Source organism: Numida meleagris, chromosome 9, assembly GCF_002078875.1.
Source record: "Numida meleagris isolate 19003 breed g44 Domestic line chromosome 9, NumMel1.0, whole genome shotgun sequence".
In the NCBI taxonomy this organism is placed as follows: domain Eukaryota; kingdom Metazoa; phylum Chordata; class Aves; order Galliformes; family Numididae; genus Numida; species Numida meleagris.
The window spans coordinates 17362847-17374714 of record NC_034417.1 but is presented as its reverse complement, the minus strand read 5'-3'; positions in this window follow the sequence as shown (position 1 = coordinate 17374714).

Sequence of the window (11868 nt, the reverse complement as noted above, 5' to 3'; positions counted from 1 at the left end):
GGCCCCGGCCCCGCCGCCGCCTCGCCTGGCCCGGCCCCCGCCTGGCCCAGCCCCGGCCCCGCAGCTCCGTGAGGCCGCGCCCGCGGCGGGAGAGGGGTGAGAGATGTCGAATGGAGCGAGCGGGGTCCGACAGGGGGCTGGGACGTGGTCCTGGGGTCACATTGGGTCCCCAGAGCTGGGACGCGGTGCCAGGACTCAAGGGAAAGGGTGCATGGGATGGGGCAGGGTCTGCAGGATGGTATACTGACCATAGGAATGGGACGGGGTCTACAGAGTGGGACATGGACCATGGGGGTAGGACAGGGTCTGCAGGGTGGGACATAGACCCTGGAGGTGGGACAAGGTCTGCAAGGTGAGATGCGGACCGTAATGGTGGGACGTGGTCTGCAAGGTGGGATATGGTCCACGGAGGTGGGACGTGGACCGTAGGGGTGAGACAGACTACCCAGTGGTGGAACATGGACCTGGAGCCCCTGGTCTGGGGCAAAGAACTGTGGGGTCAGACAGGTCCCATAGGGTCAGCCACAGCCCCCAGAGTCAGGCTGGGGTCCCCAGTGTTCATACCAGACCCCCATGGTGGGATGGGCTCCCTGGAAGCCATGGCTCTTGAGGGTCAGGCAGTGTCCTTGGGGTCAGGCAGGGCAGAGGTTGGGTCAGCAGGACCCCGGGAGCAGCAGGATGGGGTGCAGGGTGCAGAGCGATGCCCAGTCAGGCACCATCTGGGTGCTGAGCTTCTCAAAGCCCCGGTACACATCCTGGGGCTCCTTGTGCTGGCACTGTCCCTTGGAGCAGTGCGGGCTCCTGGCAGCACGGTGTCCTCAGGATGATGGGTTTTGGCAATGCCCAAGGGAAACAGCTGGGAAATGGTCCTCGGTGGCAGAACTGGTTAACGCAACTAGTCACGCTCCAGCTATTGTTCTCTGCTGGTATTCAGCTCCGCAGACTTCTGCTTCTATTTCAGGCCTGCTGAAGGGCTCGTGTACCCTGCAGCCTGCCTGTTTTTCTCCTAATTATTTCAGTAGGGCTAAAAAAAGATATTACCTCCCTCTGCAAACCTTGCCTCCATTGTTCTCGGCAGGGTGAGAAGGAAAGAAGAAGAAAAGCATCGATACCTGGAGGTATACCTCCAGGTTAAATGCACTTTTGCACAGGTACCTCTGCTTGCTCCACTTGCACGGGGTCCAGTCCAGGGCAGAGCTCCTGAGAGCACACAAACAGTAATTAGCAGTAATGAGAAGAAACACCTGATTGCATCTCCTTCATATCAGCTTGGCTGTGGTTTTGGCAGAGGCTCCGGTCTCATTGAGGCAATCCCTTTCCTGGGTAAACACTGTCTGCAGCCTCGCTGCTCCTTCTGCCACTGCTGGTAGTGAAATTGGGCACAGAAAATGCTGATTTGGTGCAGGCGTGGGTCTGGCGAGTGGCTGTGAGCATCCATGCATCTCATCCCTGCAAGGCTGGGGCCGAAGTTCTGTGGTGCAGCACAGAATGAGTTATTGTTGAAGAAATGATGCTGCAGTCAGGCTTTCAAAATGACCCAAACGAGCAGAAATGCTGTTCTGTATCCTTTATTTTCCTGGCAGGGCTGCGGGGAGGGGTGGGGGGGTGAGGGGAAACCTCTGGCCCAGCAGATAGGGTGTGGGCTGCGGTTCTGACTCTCTCCCGGAAAATTTTAATCGGTGAAAAAGTGCAGAATGTTTTTAGCATGCAGTCACCGTGCATGCGAGGACATGCGGCTGCTGGGGAGCCGTGACCGTATCATTGGGGTTTATCAGCTGCTGTGAGGGCAGTCCCCATCCATGGGGAGCAGCCGCTCCGGGAGGACCTGTTGTTGAATGAAAGTAATTAAGGGAAGGTGTTTGCAGAGCGAGAACATGGTGGCTTGTTGCAGAAATGCTGCGGATTGCTGGCAGCTCGGGGACAGACATCACGGCTGGGATGGCAGTAGGGAAATGCTGCCTGCCCTGAGGCGCAGTCACTGGTAAAAGTGGGGCAATGCTGCTGGGGACAAAGTGGGATGGAGCCAGGGGTGACAGCAACAAGCTTGTGCCGGTGGGGCACAGCATGAGGACCTCAGCTTGTGAGGCAGCTCTAAGCCCTGCAGGGCAGTGGCACTGGGGTCTGTGACCCATCCCTATGGCCAATGGGAGAGCTGTGACACTGCTGCCTGCCCCCAGCCCACGTCACCAGGGCACCTTGGCGAGTCACGTGCTTCAATTTCCCTCTGCATCCAATGGTTATAGCAGTTCTTCAGGGCATGGGGCAGCCTCCTTCGTTAGCACCTGGCTAACGAGTGCCTGGAGCAGGGGCTGGGTGTTATAATTGGACTGGGAGGAGCAGGCAGCCTGCAAGCACCTGGGCACGGCGAGCAGCAGGAACCTGCACACTGCGTTTGGCAGCAGCAAAGGCTGCAGGGGGTGGCATGGGGGGACATGGTCAGTGGGCGTGGTGGTGATGGGTGGATGGTTGGACCTGGTGATCTTAGAGGTCTTTTCCAACCTTAATGATTCTATGGTTCCCTGCTGCAGAGGACACTTGGAAATGCCCACGTGTGTTTGCAGAGGGAACAAAGCAAACCCAAAATCATGGAAAGACCATCACTTGCTGGGGCAGAGTGGGGATGCCTTAACTTAGCTTATGAAGGAGTGTGATGAAGGCCATGCCTTCATTAGGGGAAGAAAAGCAAAATGAAGCAACTACCTGAACGTGGCTATAGTTAGTGCACCAAGCGAGCTGCCGATGTCGGCACCTTATTTTGGGGATTCTGGCCTCACCCCTTGCCCCTGCCCTTCCCAGCACCCCAGAGCTTAACCCAGCCCCACAGCTCCTGGCTTCAGCCTACTGCAGTCCTGCTGAGAGTCCAGGGAGCCCCCACCCACCCCTCCCATCGTTTCTCAGGCATTGCCAAAACCTCGTTTCCTGCAAGCTTCAAAAGTGTCATCCTGCTGGGAAGAGTGGGAACAGTTTGCAGGAGAGGCAAAAAAGCTCATCCCCCGCTTGGGTCTGATGGGAAGCAGCTCCCGGTGCCGTTATTCGGGATATTTCGGCGTGGCGGTGCCACTGAGCATGAGCATTTGCTGAATGCGCTTTCTTGTCCCCAAGCTTCTTCTGAAAAGCCACATCCCCTTCTGCCATGTGCGTGGGGAACAAAGGCTGGGCAGGGAGCTGCCCGCTATTAATACATCAAGGGGCAGCACCAGGAAGGGAGACGAGCTGTGTGCGCCGGGAGACAATGTTGGCACCAGAACAAATGGGATTGGAACTGGACAGGAATAAATGGAGACTGGAAATTAGGGAGGCTCTAATCCTCCGCAGATGCTGCCAGGGCTGTGCAGTCAGTGCAGTGGGATGGGAAAGGGACATCTGGGAATTTAGTGCTGGGGTGGCCGAGTGCGGTTCCACGTGCATCCTGCAGGAACCAGCCCAGGGAAGCCACGCACTGGAGGTACAATGGGGGCAATGTACGGTGGCGACTGGGGAAGCAGGTTGGGATCAAGTGATTAGAGAGAGATTTACACTCAGAGCTGGAAACTAAACTCCTTCACGTGGAGCACTGTAGGGTTCACCCTCGGTGCCCGAGAAGGGGCTCTCATGGCCATGCAGTGAACGTGTACAGGGGTGGGTGCACAGGGTGGAACTGTAGTGCTGATGGTTCCCAAAATGATGTTCTTGGTGGTGGCGAGACCAGGAGCTTCTCATCCAGTCGAACTGCAGCAGCATTGGCTCATCCTGCTGGGCTCTGCAGCCACATGGGGGGAATACACAGTGGGCATGGAAGGAGGCTGGGATGGGAATCAGCGGTGGGCAATGTTTCTTGTCTGAAATTGCAAAATGTAATTAATGCCGGTGATCAGTGTGGAACTCGTTGGTTGTGCAGTGCTCCTGGCTGATGGCAGCCTCAGTGCTGGGGTGGGAGCTGGTGGCTGACCCACTGCCTTCACTGCGATAGCGGGGTGCCGTGTCCCCAGGAAAACCCCAGTTTGGGATCTGCACCATCACTTCGCCTATATTGTAGGGTAGAAATATGCTCCTCTTTTTCCTCCTCGATGAGGATCTGGGTTATGCTCAATACACAGAAGAGACAAGTCCCCATTGCTGCCCTCACACCCTGCCTGTGCATGGAGCCTGATTTGGACAGAAACCAAACCCTCAGCATCGGCCCTGAGAGATAAAGCACCAGTGAAGCAACACCAAAGCGTCCAAATCGCTCTAAAACAGCGGCCATACCATGAGAAGAGCAGAGCAGCAGTTCCAGCCTGCGGGAGCCATCAACCAGCTCCGGCCCTTTGTCACCAGAAAGGTCACCGTGTGCCCGCGCCCTTCCCCCGGGCTGTGAACTTTGCAGATGAGTTTCTGCTCTACGTGGGATGGGGCCATTTTTCCTCCCCTTTCTGGATGATGTGTGTGCATTTACAGTCCTCCAGCCGTGGGGGCTCGATAAGCCCAGTGACATCCGCAGGTGCCTTTCGGAGGTGCTTGCTATCTGGAGACTGATGTTCCCTCTTTTTTTGGGGCGGTCGGATGAAGTGTGTGAATCCCTCCATCTGTGGCTGATGCTCTTCCATCCCTCGTAGCCCACCAGCACAAGAGCTTCCAGTACCAGCTCTTGGGGTCCTCCAGCCCTCGGCCTTCCTCCTCCTCCTCCTCCTCCTCGTCTTGCTGCTTGCAGCCTGCGGTCGCTCTGCGTGCTGCCATCCCCCCCTAGCGCCCGCCCGGCGTAGCACCGCTCCCGGCTGCGCGGGGCTGCGGCTGCCCGGGCTCGGGATGGCACCCAAGCGGTGATCTGGGGGAAGAGAGCAGCTGGTGGGGTCTGTGGGCATGGGGAGGGGGCTCGGTCCCCACCGCGGAGCTGCAGATCCTCGGGGCTGTTTGTTTCTTTGTACCCCATCCCGCAGCCGGGGTGTGCCCTCTCAAAAACGATGAGCCCAGCTGGGGACAAGGGGCAGTGCCTCATGTCCTGCACGCTGAGCTTGTCCCAGTGCCAGGGCCGGACATCCTTGTGCACCTCTCCAGGATGCATCTGCACGTCTCAGGTTGGGGACCTCATCCGCTGCATTTCCCATGGACACATCCCAAGGACCCCATGGATGCATCCCAAAGACCTCTCTGACAGATCCCCATGGGCCTCATCTGTCTCAGTGCCCACTGAGCACCATCTACCCCTGCCCACCCAGACTTGACTAGTCCCCGTTGTGGGTGTTTAGGGCAGGACAAGCTTCCAGCGATGCTCCCCTCCAGCCGGTAGCAGATCAGGGACTCCGAGAGCCGCAGACAGCATCTTTTAATTTCTCTTCCACTAATTGCCCCCCGTGCAGCCCTGGGGCTCTGCAGCCACCGCGTCCCTGTGGTTGAGAGCCGCCATGAGCCACCTCCCTCGGGCTGTCCCCGCTGACGCCGTGTCACCCGCTGTCACCCGTCCCATGTCTGGGTAGAGGTGAGCAGTGACCGACCCTGCTCGCCCACGCGGAGCTCACTGGGCTTGCACCATCCCCAGTGGCTGAATCACTGGGTAATTTAGGTTGGGAGGAGGTGGCTTCACCCAAGCCCTTGGAGGTCTTCTCTGTGCAGTTGCTCCTTGCACAAAATTATTCCTAAATTTGGCTCAATCTTGTCCTTCCTCCAGTTCCACCACCCCAAGCCATTCTTACATGGTTATTTCCTCAGCCCAGCAGTCCCTGGGTCTCACTTTACTGCTCCCACCCAATGCTTCTCCCTATTTCTGCTGTGATTCAGTGCATGCAGCTGCTGCTCCAGAGCCAGAGAAGGATCCCACCCAGGAATTTCAAAATCAATTGGAAGACGGATCATTGTCTCAGCGAGGGCTGGATCTGCCCCTGGTGCAGGGCTCTCCGGCACTGCACAGCTGCAGCATTGATCCTCCCATTGAGCATCACCTCGGTGGTGCCATGCAGCCCATGGGGAACCACAGGAGGGGAAGAAAATGCAGGAGGTGAAGGGGCAGCGCAGCCTCCATCATCGTTCAGAAGGAAAGGAGAAAAAAGCACACTGGCCCTATTTTGTCTTGGAAGGAAACCCCTCACAGCTCACCCATAAAAGCTGAATTCAGAAGCTCAGCGTAATCCAAACTTTTCCTCTGCTCACTTTAAGAAAAAGTTGGAACAGAGCGGGCTTAATGCCTGCTGAAGAGGCCCATTTATCTGCAAGCTGAAAGAAAGCATTAGGGTAATATCTGGGGAAGGCAGCGACCAGCCGAGGTGGGGCTGGGGTGAAAAGCTGCCCTCCCCATGCAGCTCATTGCCCATTTCCCCTAATTTCCTGCCCATTTCCTCACTGGCCCCTAAAGGTATTGCCATGCTCTGGTTGGCATTTTGGGTGCATTTTCTCCTGAAAAAAGCAAAGTACTTTCACAGGGAGGGGGAAGCAGGGTGGGCAGGAACTCCTCCTGGTGCCAGCATCCCAACAGCCAGGAGCCACTCCTCCCCCTGCGTTAGCAAATGGGGACCCACTTTATCATGTTTGTTCAAAATTCTGTTGGACATCTGATTCTGATTTGAAGCCTAATTATCTTTGATGAGGACTAATGAGCAGCTTTCAAAATGAGCACAGGTGAATGTCTGTCTGCTGTCTCCTGCAGGGAAACCCACATTTACCACCAGCTGCTAAAACAAATTTCTATGGGGCTAATCCAGACATGTCCAGGGCTCCACAAAGCCCCGTTTTGCCTCACACCACTGTAATTGAGCAATTTCAGAGCTCACAGAGGGTCTTTTCCCACCTGGGACTGTCTTATTGTGGCTCAGTTTTGTTTCCTACAGGATTTTCCCTCCCACTGCTCTCAGTATGACTTTGCAAGCGGCAGCTGGCTGAAAACAGGCATTTCTCCCCAATTTTCCAACCTCTTTGGGAAAGAAAATGAACATTGGTGGTTTTGAAGGTGCTGTTTTCCTTCAGTGAAAGGATAACTTAGAAAACGGCCTCCAACTGGCTCCAGGGTTTAGGATCTCAACGCGGCTTGAAACCTGGCTGCAATTTAAACTGAGTAGTGCCAAAGCAATCCCATAGGGCCAGCTGGATGGGGTGATGGTCCATGGTCCCATGGGTGATGGTCCATGGTCGATTGTCAGTGGTCCTTGGTCAACGGTTGATGGTCCATTTTCGATAGTCAGTGGTCAGTGGTTGACAGTCAGTGATCAATGGTCAGCAGTTGATGGTCAGTTGTCAGTGGGCAATAGTCAGTGGTTGATGGCCAGTGATCGATGGTCAGTGATTGATGGTGAATAGTTAATGACCCATGGTTGATGGCCAGTGATCGATGGTCAGTGATTGATGGTGAATAGTTAATGACCCATGGTTGATGGTCAGTGGTTGATGGTCAGCCGTTGATGGTCAGTGGTTGGTAGTCATCACTGATGATGGTCAGTGACTGATGGTCAGTGGTCGATGGTCAGTTATTGATGGTGGGTGGCTGGTGGCTGAGCTGGCAGCATGGCAGCACGTGTGGGCTCTGCATTAGCAGCAGTGCCTGCCTAGGTGGAGCTGCTTCTCTTCGGCATCACGGCATGTCCGGCGGCAGCGGGTCTCATCACACAAACAACGCCTGGCTGCAGCTCGGAGGAGGAATAGGCAGGATCAGGTGGAGAAAACCTGTGGGTTTGTGTTTGCTTTCCACGCTCCCCCTTGAAGTACTGTGCGAAAGGTAATCGCTCCCGGAGGTTGGGCTTTGGCAATCCTTGTTACGCCACTGAAACCTTCAGATACGCCCTGGGTGAGCCCCGAGCGCGTCCCAGCCCTGGCTTCCTGGGGGGTGAGGGGACGTGGGGCTACGTGTGACCAGCTCTCCCTCATCTCATATGGGCTGCTGCAGCCCAGCTCTTTTTTTTTTTGAAAGAGCTTCACAGCAATTACAGAGCTGCAGGCGAATACCCAAACCTCAGAGTTGGGAAAAGTTGCCAATAGCTTTGCCATGTTCAGCCAGTGACTTTCATTCTCCTTGGCCTGGCTGAATCAAGGGCCATATTACAGCCCCAAATAGCTGCTTTTCAGGGACAGGTGGGTCACAGCAACCTTTATTCTTCTGGAAGCAGCCAGCACATTGTGCAGGGAAGACTTTCCAAGGATGCTCCCCACGCCCTTGTCAGGAAATACCACGCTGCTCTCCTTATTGCCATGCCAATTTTTTTTTTTTTTAATTGCCATAAATGATAGTCTCGGCAGGGACACGCTGTGTTTTCCCTTGGCTGTCAGATTTTGTTTTGAAATCGCTGTTGTTTTGATCTTTGCATCTCTCCACCCTCGGGCTTGTCTCTAGCCCCGCACGTTCGCGCTCCTGGCGCTCAAACCTCTTTGCTAAGCCCAGGTGTGAAAACGCAGCAGCACTGGTCACAGTGGGTCCTTGGGGACATCACCCACCTTGGGGACAGAGCAGAGGAGCTGCATTTGCTTTGCAGAAGCCACAGCACGAGCAGGCGGCCATCCCTGCTGGTGACTCACATTCCCGCGGATGCATGGGTAGTGCCCAAAGAGTCCCATCTCTAGCCCAATTTTAGTCCTGGGGACAGCCACAATGACAGCAACAGATGCATTGTCCAGCTCAGGGGACCCAAAATATCCTCCTTTGCTCAGCCACGGTGCGGCCCCTGCCCAGTGCCTGTGTAGCCCAGCTCTGCCAGACCTGCTATTCCAGTGGGTGGGGCTGGCTTTGTCTTGGGTTATTCCAAGCTCACTCTTGGCACAAGGTGCTGTGCCTGGTCGCAACTGGGGCTGAGCATCCCACCAACCCCACTGGGCATCTCCTTCGTTGCCCTCATTTCTTAGACACCAACAAAGCCCTTTGAGACCTGTGAAAACATTGGGTTTAATTCCCTTCTTTTAATTCAACACCGGGTGCGCCACTGATTTTTATTAATTTAACAGTTCTCCCCCCACCGTGAATATCTGTGCTGAGCCCTTCTGTCCCTGCAGTGGCCATTTGCACTGTGCATAAAATTGTTTCTAAACTTCCAGATCCATCTTCTGGATATCTTTACAGGCTTGAGCCCACAGTGGGCCCTCTCCTTTCATTTTTTATTACTGGCATTTTTACCAGGATGACATTTTGACTGGTCTGGGAAATCTTCTCACCCGCCACGCTGCTTCCTGACAATCAAGATTTAATCTTTCCAGAGAGGAATAATGCAGCGGATGATAGAAAATGCTGCAGATCGCTCCGAGATTGCAGAAATCCAGAGCATGGATGCTGCTCTCACTGCAGCTCTGACATGGGATGCTCCCATCTCCCTGCTGCCTCTCTAATCTCCAGTTTAAATCTCCTGTGCTGCTGCCTTCAGTTTCTGATGGCCGGGAGAGCTGCTGCATGGCAAAACCCATCCACATAGCCCTCCATGTTTCATGCTGGGCTCTTCCATCCCCAGCAGCATCTCTCTCTGTCCTTGTTCCATGTTGGGTTCTTCCAGCCCCAATGGCAGCTCTCTCCCAGAGCCTTTTTCCTCTGATTCTTCCTCATTTCTCATCCAGGCTCCAACTAGCAGGTGCAGCACGTCTCCATCAAGCACAAATCCCTGGAAATCCACTTGGGATCTTCCCAAAGTGACAAAGCAATCCATTGGCCATGGGGCTGTGGATCTTCATTTTTGACTGCTGAGCTCTGACAGCTCATTTCCGTGCAGGATTTTGGGGATGAAAGCAGAACACCTGGGTGCAGCCCAGCCCAGGAGGACGGCGGTGTCCATGGGCACCCTCGCAGTGATGAAAGCTGGAACCACGCAGGATGCCGGGCTGTGGCCATCCACGGATTTTCCATCTGCAGAATAACTCCGGAGCACAGACGGATCACAAACCACACGGCTTTAATTACACCAGCACAATTTTCACTCATTTGGTTAAGCCTGCGAGCTACAGAAAGAGCTATTTCCAAGTGCACGGCATGAATTAACAGCCACCCGCACGCAGCCGGGGCTGTGCCGTGCCACCACCGTACCCCAGCGCACATCCCATAACTGGGGTTTAACCTGATTCCTGCTGTAATCTCCGTGCCTGGCTGGATCGCGCTGCAGCTCTCTGGTTTTGAAATCAGCACAGGAAAAAAGAGTGAGCGCCGAGCCAGGCTGTGCCCCGCTGCAGAGCGGTGGGGACAAAGTCTGCCTCGCTGCACCGCGGGGTCAGCCAGCAGCCGGCACCTCCCTGCTGGCACCGAGAGCGGAACGCTGCCTTCCTCCCCTCCGATCGATGTGCACAGTGCTCCGAAGGCTTTTCCCCCATTCTCTGTGTTTCTTTTTTTTTCCACGTTTGGAAAGAAAATGGGCAGGAGCAGCACTTTGGGTTTTGGAACCATTGCGATGCACAGTGGGCACCCAACTTGTGAGCAGCCCCATTGCTGCGGCTCTGGGGTGGCTTTGTGCCCTGTTCCCACCTCTCTTCTGCTCACTGAGCTCTTAACGAGAGGGGAATCTTGAGGCAAAGCCCATGAAACAGGTGGGGGACGAGCAGTGGATTTCCCACCTTGTGCTAATGGAAACCATCCTTCCCCACTTAAGCAGAGCAGCCGTTAATGTGCTCTGACATATTTTGGGCTGAAAGGTGTTTCTCAGCAATGCCACCTTCATGAGCAACACCAGCTGTTTTAACTTCCCCATCACCAGCGCTCTGCTCCCCCAGATTTCCATTTCTCAACTTCTCATTGTCTCCTCTGCTACTCCAAAGGGATGTGCAACTGCACAGGAGTCAGACCCTACAGGAGGACCCAAGCTCCCTGTGAGTTCCTCTTGGATTCATCTCAGCGCTGAGCTCCTGATGCCTTCCCATGGGAATCCCAATCCCACTCATCATCACAGGGTAATGGGGAAGGATGATGGGGGTGGCTGCAGGGGGACCTCTGGGTGGCAGCCGTGGCTCATGCCTCAGATGTATCCCATCTGGCTTGGGGCACGGCTGCATGTGAACAGCCAAAGTTCACTGTGGCCCTGCTGCCCGTTTATCAGGTTTGTACACTGAGGTCAAGTTCACCGTGACCCAGTGGGTCAGCTGGATGCTGGATACAGGAAAGAGGGGATTCTGCTGCCTGTCCCATAACAAACCTTTCTGCTAACATGCCATGAGCTTCTGATATCCCCTAAGTAGGGTCTGGAGGTGCAGGGGGGTGTCCAGGGCTACAGGGCTGGGCTGGGTAGTACGCATAGGATGCTACAGTGAGGTGTGGAGGGCATGCAGGGGAGATTCAGGGGATGTGTAGTGGGGTACATGAGGGATACAGGGAGGATGAGGGGTGGGTACCCAAGGAGGTGCTGGAGGGATGCAGGGGGATACAAAGGGGGATAATGATGCCCAGTGGGATGTAGGGGGGATACAGAGGGGATGCCTGGTGGGATGCAGGGGAGATGCGGGGAAATACAGATGGGATGCAGGGGGGTATAGAGGGAAATACAGGGAGTGTGAAGGTGGATGTCTGGGATGCAGTGCCAGGGGTTACTGGGGGCGTGTAGGGAGGGCTGCCTGGACACATGCAGGGAATATGGAGAGGGGTGTGGGGGCTGCTCAGGAGATGGTGCTGGGAGCGTGCTGGAGGCACACAGGGGGTGCAGGAGGGATGTCTGGGAGTGGTGCCGGGGGATGCAGGGGATGGGCAGGAGGAGATGGGGTGCTGGATGACACAGGGGGTATGGGAGGAATGCCCGGGGGCACACAGAGGGGTGCAGGAGGGTACAGAGAGTGTAGGGAGTGGGTGCCTGGAGATGAGCAGAGGGTGTAGGGGGCTGCAGGGCTGCAGAAGGGCGGTGCAAGGGGGGTACAGAAAGGACTCCCAGCACTCAGTGCCAGTCCATGAAGCGGGACCCGGGGGGTGCAGGAGCGATGCCCGCACCACCCGCTCCGTCCCCATCCTTCTTCTCCTCTCTACCTCCTGGCCGGGCCCTC